We start from the raw sequence: 12306 nt of genomic DNA on the forward strand, positions 1-12306 counted from the left end.
CATTTTACAGTTCCCCAAATACTTTTAAATCCACACCATTTTATCATTCTTGATGTGGAAGTCTGCAGTTATGTTCAGGTTACAAAAGGATTACTCCTTGAGTATTAACTGTCTGACATAGCTGCTCCAGAAAATTCTCAAGCTGGTCACAAAGCATTTAAAACTCCCAGTTGTTGAGGGACCACGGGAACACGGATGAGCAGAGAGTTTAGGGATATGGCCAATGGCAGAGGAGGTGAGTGGGTCCACTGGCCACGAGGGGCCGGGGCAAAGCGCTGTTGGGGGAGAGGACCATGAGCCATGTGAACAAGCAGAGGAGAGTGTGGGAGGCTCAGGCCTGGGACGAGCTGAGTGTTTTGGGATGAACCCGCATTCGAGTGATGAGGGTTCTAGCCATGTCACCAGAAGGGATGGGTGTGGGTCGTGACATCTGCAGACACTGGTGGAGAGCCTGATAGAAGTGGAAAGAATAGGTATCTGAATGGAAGATGCCAAAGCCCTTCTCCTGGCTGCAGAGGGTCAGCCACTGGCACAGGGAGATCATGGTTAGATGAGCCCTGACCACCGGCTTGATTTCACAGCCTTCATTGCACTCCCCAGTAGTGTGACATCACTACAGTGGGGGCTTCAGGGGAAGACACAGGCCAGCACCTGTACCCGCTCTTCCACAGGTCAGCTGCGGGTCTCTTGTCCAGTTGTTCTCCCCCTGCTTGTTCGTTCACTTGTTCACTTACTCATTCAACAACTATGTCTACCTTCTGATGGACACTCTGATGTCTTCCATTCAAAAAGCCCATCCTTTCTGCTTAGGGTCAGTGTGCGCTAATGTCACCTAGGTGGAGACAGCCCCTTTGCCTCCACAGCCAGGACCCTCATCTTGGAAATGCAGCTTAACCCCAGAAGACTCCGTTCTCTCCATCCTGTGTATCTGAGAGAGGGTCCCAGGTAAAGCTGCCCTCACGACTTGCGTTCTTGAATTGGCAGAAAGGGGAATAGCACGACCATTTCAGAGGGCGGTCAGGACTATGAAAGAACAGGGCTATGGGGGCTCAGTGTTAGCCTTGTTCTGCTTCTGTCAATCTGCAGTATCTTCCAAATACAAGATAATAAGAAAAACGAGGTGACAGTAGAGTCAAAGGGAGGGGTACTCTTGATGGAAAGGCCAGGAAAGACCATTACTTGTTGGAGGAGGGGGTGCACATTAGCCCAGATGTGAAGATGAGAACCTTCCAGCCCCACACAGAACCACAGGAAGAATGAGCCAGCAGAGGGACAGCAAGTGCTTTCCTTTTCCATAAAATGAGGCAGAGTGTGGGGATGCCAAGAGAAAATAGGCGTGAAGCACAGAGAGCAACGTCCACTGGTTTACCAGCATCATTCTCGCCAAGACCCAAGTTTCTTGCTCAGGACTCTCAGTGGGATTCCTATGGTGGAGTTTACCAGAAGTTCATGCTGAGCCAGCCATACAGCCCGTGCAGAGCCAGACTATGGAAAGCAATTAGCTGAGTGTATCTTAACAGAGAGCAGGTGTGTTCTTCGAATTGGACCAAGAAGGCTTTGAAATACCAGTAACTATGGAATAAGAATTGGAGATCTTTTGAACTTTTCAAAAGTTGGGTGAAACTGTTAAGAAAGTGATTGCAAACATTTAAAAATGTTCTGTACAAAAACAAACCAATTTGATTCTAAACTGTTCCTGGCAGTTCTGGAAGTTAAATTTCCAACACAAGTGGATTATTCACTTGAGCAGTTAGCCACAAATCCAGTTGTCCAAGGGCTTATTAAATCCAAAACAGGAGCTCTGCCTCACCCACCACTCAGCTGCCACGGGGAAGATGGGATGCTTTCCAGGGGCACTGCAGCTATGCTTCTCAAAGACCTCGGAGATCTTCACCAGCCTCAGACATTGGAAAACCACCTTCACATGCAACTAAACTCGCTTGAGAAGCCACATGTCTTAGAAGGAAGCAGATGGCACTAAGAGGTCCAGGTCTCCTGGGTGAATCCCTAGCAGGACTCTGCCATCAGGGGAGAGGGGTAGCAAGTCCACATCCTTGATTTGGGGGAAGCTGGAGAACCTTTGTGGGGCCTCCTAGATGACAATCAGGCTGCAGCTCCACAAACCAAAGACAAGGAATGTTCTTAGTCCTCTGAGCCTTTTTCCTCCAAGACTCTTGGTAGTAGAAAATGAGAGTTATTTATTCTCCTGAAGGCAAAACGTTCCAAGAACTGAACACTTCCCTTTTCACCTACATATTCCATCGTCTTAATCCAAAAGAAGTCCTTTTTGGCTGAATTCTTTTTGTCTAAGAGGCTTTATTTCTGAATATTCCAAGGAGAATTTCAAGGCAGACTGTGCCAGTACTTGAAGAATGTTGTGCAACCTTTTTAAGAAACTGAGTAACTGCCCTGCTTGCCGAGTACAGTATTTATTATCTATGTACACGGATAATGAAGCTGTCCCTCAGCTTTTTAACTGGTTGCACAATACCACCCCAGCAGTATCTGTAGTCAGAAGACCGTTTCTTATGAGCTCCGCTTATGTATTTATACACTGGTATTTCTTTTAGATGATGCAAATAAAAATTTCATTTGTGCTGCACGGATAGACAGAATCAATTATACACACCTGTGAGATATCAGAATGTATTTTACGGAGTGATCTTGTTGACAATCCATAAAAGCAGGTCCTGAATGATATGTACATCTAAGTCCTTAGAAGCCCAGGGGAAAAAATATGACCTTATAAAATATACAGTTTGCACACATTTTGTTTTTCCTAGTATTTGGGAATCAACAAAACTCAGTTGCCTAAATAAAAAATGTGAATAACTTATATTAGGAAGGAGCTTCTGGCTTTTATTTTCCTGCTGGGTAACCAGATACATTGCTTGCCATTTTGATAAAATGGTCAGTTTGCTTCAGTCTCATAGTGGGGAAAAAACCATATTAGATAGTTTGGTTTCTAACAAGATTTGCATCCATAATAATGAGCTTTACTTTCCCATGGGAAATGTGTATGTCTATTTTGCTTTTGTCTTTGCCAGAGCTTTTTACCTTTGGACTTGTGACCAGCCAACAGGGAAGGTATAAGACCCAATTCCGCAAGCAAGCAAGAATTTTTGCAGCAATGGCTTTACAGTCTTGGAAAAGCCACTAATGAAGACACCTGCCCTGAAAAGATGTAGGATCCCCCCATGAGAGCCCCCCAGAGCCTGGCTGCTCATGGAAGTCCTGCCTATCCCTGCTCTGGCCAACTCTCCTTTGCCTGTCTTACTAAGAACAACAACATGATGTCCATTGATGGGCATCAGTTATGCACAGGGAGAGACCGACGTGGAGTTCTGGGACAGTGAACAACGGACATCTTGGAGCCACAAGGCCCAGCCCTGGCCTTGAGTCCCCTGATCTACTTGCTCCAAGCCTACCTCTCGGGTTCTGCCTTCTGCAGAACAGGAAGCACATTCTCCCCCTTCCTAATTCTTACAGGGTAGAGGAAGCTCAATGCATTCAAAGATTTTTCAAAAAGCTTTAATGCATGAAACTAGTTTAGGATATTCGAATCCACTTTCCCAAACTTCTATACAGGGTTCATCTGACCAAACCACACTAATGGTGTGAACGTGACCACGGTCCATCCATCAGTAGAAAATGCCAGGCTTAGGTACTGGTGTGTATCCACTCAGGCCACCCAGTGGGCCACTGTGGAAGCAAACTCTGATGAGATTACTACTCAAGATAAAACTTACACATCACATCTGGAATTTTGGCTCTAAAGGGAAACCAGTATGAACACCTGTGCAGACCTAAGAGAGGAGAACCGATCTGAGGTACTAGAAGTAGGATTAAGATAAATATTCTTCTGAAAATCTAGCTGGGGGGAAAAATTGAGGTAGCCATTATGAACCATAAACCAATCTGGGGACAAGGCTCTGGAAACTCATAAAGCATTTTCCTTAGCCCACATATGTGAAAGCAAAAGACAATCTTATAGAACTGACCGAACGGCTCCTTATTTCAGGGAAATATGGTTGCAGTGCTCCCATAAAGGATGGATGTGTTTCCTTGGTTCAGATTCCTATTTGCAGTCTTACCAAATAACACTGTCACTCTTTCATTTCATCTGCAGACTCCCCGGGTGGTAGTTAGGAATGTGATTTTAAAATGACATAGCTCTGGGATGCTCAAAAGAACCATGGTTAATCTGAAAAAGAGTAACTTCAGAGTGGAAAATCCTGAAAACTACTACTTCGGCCAGATGATCAAGGCAACATGAAGAACGATGTCATACTGCCTGTGTGTACCTTTCAAAGGATGTGGTAGGAATGACGCTTTACTTCTGCAGCCTTACTCCCCAAAACCCATGGCCCCAGTCTCACCTGAGACAAATGCCAACAGAGCTATGACCTATAGTACTCGTGACCAGCAGACTTTGAAATAGGCAAGGTCAAAAACAAGGGCACTCTAAGAAACCCTCACGACCAAGAGGAGTCCAGGGAGGCAGGACAAATGTCCTTCAGGGTCACATGCTGATGGAATGGAGAAACAGAAAGGGAGATGAGATAAAAAGTAAGGAAATCTGAGTGAAGTATGAACTTTGGTTGAAAAAATGTTAATTTTGGTTTATAAGTTATGATAAAAGTATAATATGAATGTAAGATCTTTAACAACAAGGCAAATTGGGTGTCAGGAATATGGAAATGATCTATATTTTCTTCTCAATTTTCTTATACATCTATAACTGTCCTTTAAAGTCTATTAATAATCACCTTTAAAACTTAATCTGAATCTTGGAGGAGCAATGTCATTGTGGAGCAATTCAGTATCCAAAGCTCGGAGATGGCCTGTGACCATGGAGGGCTCCAAACACCCGTAAACTGGAGGGCTTGCCTCTCTCTGCTCTCATCACTCTTCATTCAGGTGGAAGAAAAGACAGGGTGACGGCAGTCAAGTGCAAAGCATCAAGTAAATGATACGGTTTTCTAGAGCAGGAAAAGGCAGAGGTGTGTGAGAACGGTGGATCCCCCAGCAACTGGAAGGCCCCCTACGTGCCCCCAGATACTCTAGAGGACAAAGAAACAACAAATTGCTGTAAACACTTCAACATTTTTGGATGATTGGCTCCAAGGCTCTGGGGGAGTACAGAATAAGAAGTTGGTTTAGGAAGGTGACACCAAGTGACAGTCACATAAACAGTTCGATAAAAGGATGTCGAAACAGAACCAGATCCTCTCAGAGCCTAAGGTTTTACTTATCCACACTGGCAGGATGAATTATCAAGACGAAGGAAGGAAGGAGCCACAGTGTCGAGTCAGAAGACACATCCTGCACCCATCACAGGCCATTTCTGGATGCTCTTGGGCAAGTTCCTCCTGCTTGACACTCTGATTCTTTCTGTGTCCTGGAGGTTATGGGACCATCATCTACTACACAAGGCTGGCAGGAGGCCCAAGTGAGATCATGGATGTAAAGTGTCCTTGGGTGTCATTTAGCTTAGATTTTTTAGAATCAGTGTTTGGAAAGAAATACACGAAAATGCTCTTCCAGGTTTTTTCTGAGTGTCAGGGCTATGAATTCATTGTTTTTCTTCTTTATGTTTATATGTATCTCTGATTTTTCTATAATCAGTACATATTGCTTTTGTGATAGATAAACTTTTATGATGAATAAAAAATAAACTTAAAAAAATATCAATCATTTGGACTCATGACAACAAACCAACTGCTTGAATGTTTTACTTTCTTACCAGCTTTCCTGGCATCACAGATACCAGACTTGGGCATGCCAGAGGACAGAGCCCATTTGGAAATAAAAGCAATCAAGCACTATGAAACAATTACAATTTTGAAAAGATGTTTTATATGTCATTTCCAAACTCAAAGAAAGCTGGTTATGGCTTCTCGTAAATGTTTCAAATGGATTCATATCCCAAGCATCCATTGTCTCTACTACACAGAAAAGTGATTCTCCATGCCCATAGTGTATCTGTTTGCAGGGAGCAAAATCATTTACAGCATTAACTTATTTTTATATCCTTTGCTGGTCAGTGGAAAGTGGAAGCTAATGCAAGGACCATTTTACAAATGGTCAGACTGAATTACGGGATTACATAGGTTATTCTTAATATTGCCTAACAACGAATGGCAGAATTAATGACAAAACCCAAGTGCTTTGCATTTCAAATACATTCAGTCAATTTGCCCTTCACTACAGGGACCAAGTCCTGCTACAGGAATTCATTTGATTACTCTCAGGGGTTGGAGTCGGGTCAGAGTTTTCCAAAATTTACGTTGTAAAAAAATTATATAAGGGGGAAAAATAGAACCAACGATTAAAATCTATACTCCAGGAGCCATTATTGGAAGTTAACAGCAAAAGGACAAGAATAAAAATGAATTTATTTCACTCACTATTATAAATTCAGCAAATGGAAGTACACAACAGTGAGGGAGCGGTCACTTTCCCCTACTAGAAGCTCACACTAGAAGCTCGGTTCTGTCTGATGGCAATCTCTAACATCTTTGGTGCACCATTTGTCAGTACTGACCAACCTCTGCTAGTTGGGACAGTGAACAACGAACATCTTGGAGCCACAAGGCCCAGCTCTGGCCTTGAGTCTCCTGATCTACTTGCTCTAAGCCTACCTCTGGGGTTCTGCCTTCTGCAGAACAGGAAGCACATTCTCTCCCTTCCTAATTCTGAACACTGGCTCAGCAGCACCTGACCATCCTCTGACCAGGTCTTGCCTTGTTCCACTCATCCCCCTTTCTCTGACCTTCTCTCCCTGAGGGATTGAACAGCCCCCCAAGTCCCAGCTCAGGGTCATCTTCCCTCTCTACTCTGACTGTCCCCAACAGAACTCATTAACATTAAGCTGATGTTGCCCAAATCAATATTTTCCCATCTGGCCCACTCACCCAAGAGCAGTCTATATTACAATACCTACTGGGCATTTTAATTCCTATGTCTTGTCACCACGATCACCTCAGACTCAACATGTGCAAAAATCATTCCTTCCATTCCATTCCCCAGTCAGACAACAGAGCATTCTGTATCACACTTGTCTTGCTAATGCCACCACCATTCCCTGCTCCTTAAGTCACATGGCCGCTTGGCTGGGTGATCTGACACAGTCCTTGTCTTATGGCCCATGGTCAACAGCTCCAAGGAGCTTTTAGCGGTGCTTTGTTTTTGTCTCCTGTTTTCTGAAAACTCTCCTACTTCTTAAGTGGATCCTTCTCTATAGCCTCAGAACCTGCAGGTTCTCCCTCTTCCAGTCTTCAAGGAGGGATCCATCTGAGAAGAGCAAAACCCTACAGCATTGTTGTCCATCAAGAGAACATAGTGTAAATGTCCTAAGGCTACAGTGAGTGTGGCGGTCAGTATGGTTACAGTGAAGTCAGTGACTGGGACGGAGAGAGCTGTGGGCAGAAGCACGGGGGGTAAACAAGGCCTGGCTCATGGCACATCTCCAAGGCAGAGTCTGGATGTGGAGTGCAGTGGGAAGACATTCTAGAGTGGGGTCGTAGGCAGAGTAAATCATCCGTATTAGAAACATTCTCTGTATGAGCGCGGAGAGTATGAAGGCTGGAGAATAATGGAAAAACGAGAACCATTCATAGGCCCAAAATGCAGTGTTGCATTAGAACGTTGTCTATTTCTTAATTTTAAAATATGCCGATATGCCTTAAACTGTAGTTGTAGATCACTGTCATTTTGCTGTTTGAAAATAACCAATGTGTTTCTAAAAGTATTGTGTAATCTACTTTTGGTGTTAATGCAGAATTGTTGTATGTGTAAGCTGTGTGTCAGACACTTGTCTTTTTTAAAAACTAAAATAATTGTACTGAAAAAGATTATGATTGTGATTATCATAGGTGACATAATCAATAAGCACGTATCGATCACAATGGTGATCACTAACTGAACGACAGCTACACACCAAGCCCCACTCAAACTCTTTGAATCTTTAACTTGTTTAAACTTCACTATACCCCACGAGGTTTATCTTCATTTAATACATGACAAAAGAGGCCCAGAGAAATGCAGCCCACGACCAAGCAAATCAAGAAGCCAGGAGGCCAGTCCCCATAGCTAAGTTCTCGGGTCTGTGCTCCAGCCATATTGCACGATACAGGAACAGTCTCTCAGGCCTGAAGATGCTTGGAGTAAGACTGAATCCTTCCCTGTGTCCTAAACTCCTAGAACTCCATCCCCTGGCCGCCTCGTCTTACTCGTTCTATTGTCAGTCCCCACCTCTCTACCCCTCAATCTAAAAGCACAAGAAGTAGGACCTTGTCTATCAAATTCACTGTTAGAGCCTCATGTGTTGACATGTATTTATTTAGTGAATTATTACCAAACAAATGAAAAGTTCCCACAGCCTTGTTGTGATCATAATGACATGAGGGAGGGAGCCGGGGCTTGGTTCTCAGCGCGGAGGTTCTGAGAGGTGATTTTTAGCTCCCTGGCAGGTAGGTGCACAGAACCAAACCCACATGTGTCTTATTTATAAGCCAGGAGTCCCATTTACTTATTTTTAATGAGAAAGAACTGGCAAGTCAACCAGAACCCTCCTCTAAAGCATTTTGCTCATTATCTTCCCAGCAGGAACTCTTGCTTGAAAAGCCAAATTAAGATCAGAACAGAGAACTGAGGGACCATAATAGAAACTGTGATCATGAAAGCCCAGCATTTCCTTTTCCACTCAAGAGTATGTACCTGCCATGTTCGCAGAGGTAGAGCTGGACCTCAGCAGGTGTGCTGCACACCCAAAGGAAGCAGGCGAAGGCTGATTACTTGAGCTTGACTCTATGGACTCCAGGAGCCCCTGAAGGCTAGCTCCCAAACCTTGTAGCTCGTAGTGTAGAGGACTCTCCTGCCACCATTTGGACACATCGCCTTCTTTATGAGAAATACCCGCTTTGAGTTTTAACTCAGATCTAACAGTTTATGGACATGATACCCCATGTGTGTTTATGCGGAAATATATTCAGAATTCCAGAATGCAACACCAGAGGCATAACCTATGCCTCACGCCCCTACTACAGAGCATTTCCTCCCCTTCTCTACCTGCCGGACACTCAACTGTGGGGACTCCTGTGGCTCTTGCGGGGTGGGGGTGGGAACGGGGCAAGACTGGGGACCTTGGCTTCAAGGTGGTACCTGGAGGAAGTCAGGATGGGGGATAATGGGAATTAGCTAGGGCACACCTGCCCAGGGGAAAGCGTGGCTCTCCGGAGGCAGGGCAGGGAGTATTTTACAACGATTACTATTCTATGTGTTGACTTTACTGGTTGAATTGGAGGGACCCCAATGGGAATCCTAACATCAATAGTCCAACAGGAAAAACAAAACTATTATGACACAGGGTTAGAGTCCTGTGTTCAGAGATGTTTCGCTTCTCTGAGATTTGATATTTACTAGGTACACAGAATGACTTGGGAGCACTTTTAGTAACTTCAATTAGAAACACTTTCATTCTCAGTTTTTGTCCAGGTTAGGAACTTTTAAACAATTTCCTCTCAATAATACAAATCTTTATTCTGATCTAGTCCCATGAGACAACAGAACTGGCCAATACCGTACTAGCCAACAAGCATCTTACCAGAGCAAGTGCTTTTGTGGGCCGAGTGTCATTGCCCTGCTTTAAAATTCATGCTAGCGCTGCATTAATTGTTTTAAATGGATTCTTAATCTTCTATAAAATTAGCGCTGATAAGCCGTCCAAGCGCCATCACTGTGAGGGGGCCACAGTTACTACCCAGGAGCTTGCCCCGTCTTTCCCTCTCCCGGCTGGTCACACAGGGGAACCCAGTGGCATCCACAAGAGGAGGCATGAGGCTCCATGGCCTTCCTGCTCTATGGAATGTTGCGGGCAGGGGAGAAAGGGCAGGAAGTGGGCTGGGCCCCCTCCTGCCCTTTGCTGAATATGAAGCATGACTATTTTCTGTCCATTCAGCAGGACCAGGCTCTGGCAGGTCAACATCTCAGTAGCCAATCATAGCCAAAAGTTCTCAGTAGCCAAAAGTTCTTTAAAAGCCCTCTCAAAAATATCTGAGTATTTGTGGGATGCCTGGATGGCTCAGTGGACTGGACATCCGACTCTTGATTTCAGTTTAGGTCATGACCTCAGACTCCTGGGACAGAGCCCCATGTTGAGCTCCCTGCTCAGTGGGAATCTTCTTGTCCCTCTCCCGCTGCCCCCACCCACTCTCTCTCTCTCTCTCAAATAAGTAAATAAAATTTGAGCATTTGTAAAGAAAAAAAGACCCACACATTTCCTTGTTGTTTTAGTGTGCATTTGTCCCTGAAGTTAAACTTTTCCATATTTGTATCAGTCATTTTCATTTCTTAATTCAGTGATTATGATTCCCTATCTCTTGTCCATTTTTGACTGTTTGAATTTATTTCTATGAAATGTTATGTGCTAAGAATATTAAACAGGCTTATTTCTAAAATGAACAAGCCACCAAACAACACCTGGGTCAACCAGCATCTTCCCCAAGAGTGGAGGTGTCTGTCCCCTCCACTGGGGGATCCCCCCTCTGTGGCTCAGGAGAGGCCAGGAGGTGGTGTAGGGATCCACGTGGCTCAAGACCACAGGCAGCCTCTGCCTTCCGGGGACCCTTCTAACGCACAGAACAGAGTACACGAAAGTTAACCCCTGGGAGAGCCAAGGAGACCATAGGAGAGGACTTGTGGAGAGAAAGCCTTTGACTTAACACCTAGTCCGTGGCTGAGCTCCATCTGAAGTAGCCATTTGGGAGGGAAGAAAGGAAGGGAAGCGAGCTGCTCTGAGGGTCCGCTTCCCGTCAGCTTCCACGCTGCAGTTTCCCCCTTCATTCAGACTCGCTTCTGCCCTCAGAGAGCACGAGGTCCCGTGAAGAAGGCTGGGAAGCTGAGCGCCTGCGAGAGCGATCTGAGTTGAAGCGGGAAATGAGCTGCAGTTGACATGGTCCAGGATGTGGCAGGCTTCGGACAGGTACGCTCAGGGCACTCACATGCGCAGGGAGGGAGGGAGGCAAGGACCACGTCCCAGGTGTGCCTGGACTGCAGAGGGGGGACCTGTGAAGACGTGGATGTCTCTCAGGAGAAAAAGATGCAGCTACCTCGGGTCCAGTCGCCAGTGCAGCCGATGTGCTCTATTGGTCCGCTCTTAGACTTTGTTCTAACAGACATTCTGATGTTTATGCTATGGACAGACAAACGCTTCTTCCATCTCTCTTCCCCTTGGAATTTCAAACTCACAAAACCTTCATCACTGAGGAATTTTCTTTGACAGTCTCTGTTTATGAGAACAGACAATAAATCAGGATCCGTGTAGGGCTGCCAGACGTAGGAAACAAAACCATGACGTCCAGCCCAATCTGAATCTCAGATAAACAACAACGGGTCTTCAACAGAAGGCCGTCCCCTGCAATATTAGGCGACCGTGATGGGAAATTCAGACTGAGCTGGGTATCCTCTGTTTTATCTGGCAGCTTCAGATCCAGGTTCCTCGAATAGTTCGCTGGCCCACAAAGCCAAAACATTTCAGTCAATTCATAGGAGCACATTCTAGCTTCGGAACTTGAGGTGACCACGAGAATGCCTGGAACGTCCTTATTCTCCATCAAGTCAGAGTGGGCGACCATATTTACTGCGGCACAGAACTGGGACCAAGTAACCCAGGTGACATATTTCAAAGGGGAAAGAGAGATGGGACGCTCACTCAAGAGCCCACCTCTTCAGTAACTGGATTCTCTTAATCTTGAAGCTCGTGTAACCCAGCTGCTGGGAGACAAAATCTATACACAATAAAGAGTTTCATTCAGGGGTCCGCATGACTCCATCCGTCACCGAAGCACATGTTTGGCACGGACTGAAAGCCAAAAGCAGTCTAACAAATATTTCAAAACTGAATTTATATCTTTCTAACACATGGTTTATATACGGATGTAATACCTAGAGAGCTTTTCAGTTCTCAGATCATATCCTGGCTAAACTACAAATAATGTCTGCAGCAGACCACAATACCAAAATTATTTGCTTTTTAAATATGTTAAAGAAAGCTAAGTGTATGAGGGGAGGGCTGCCAGAGATGCCTGCTTTAGTATGCAATTGTTAGAAGGGAGCAGAATCCACACACATCCACAGTAAGCTAAATATTTGCGTAATTCCTTACACAAAGAGGGAGCTGCTCTCTGAAGCTCCAACTTCGGGATGAAACTTACCAAGGACGCTGAGCTCATGTTTTAAAAGTTCTGAGTATGCGCTCCCTCTAGGAAAATGCTTGAAGGTCTCCTCTGTAACAGGGCACGTGGG

At 45.0% G+C, this 12306-nt stretch overlaps 1 protein-coding gene across 1 annotated transcript in view; it reads right to left on the minus strand.

Moving 5' to 3' along the window:
- ADAM12 (ADAM metallopeptidase domain 12) overlaps positions 1-12306 on the minus strand; it is a 354460-nt gene that overhangs the window by 307874 nt on the left and 34280 nt on the right. The window lies entirely within an intron of this gene.

This window comes from Lutra lutra, chromosome 14, assembly GCF_902655055.1.
Source record: "Lutra lutra chromosome 14, mLutLut1.2, whole genome shotgun sequence".
Lineage (NCBI taxonomy): Eukaryota > Metazoa > Chordata > Mammalia > Carnivora > Mustelidae > Lutra > Lutra lutra.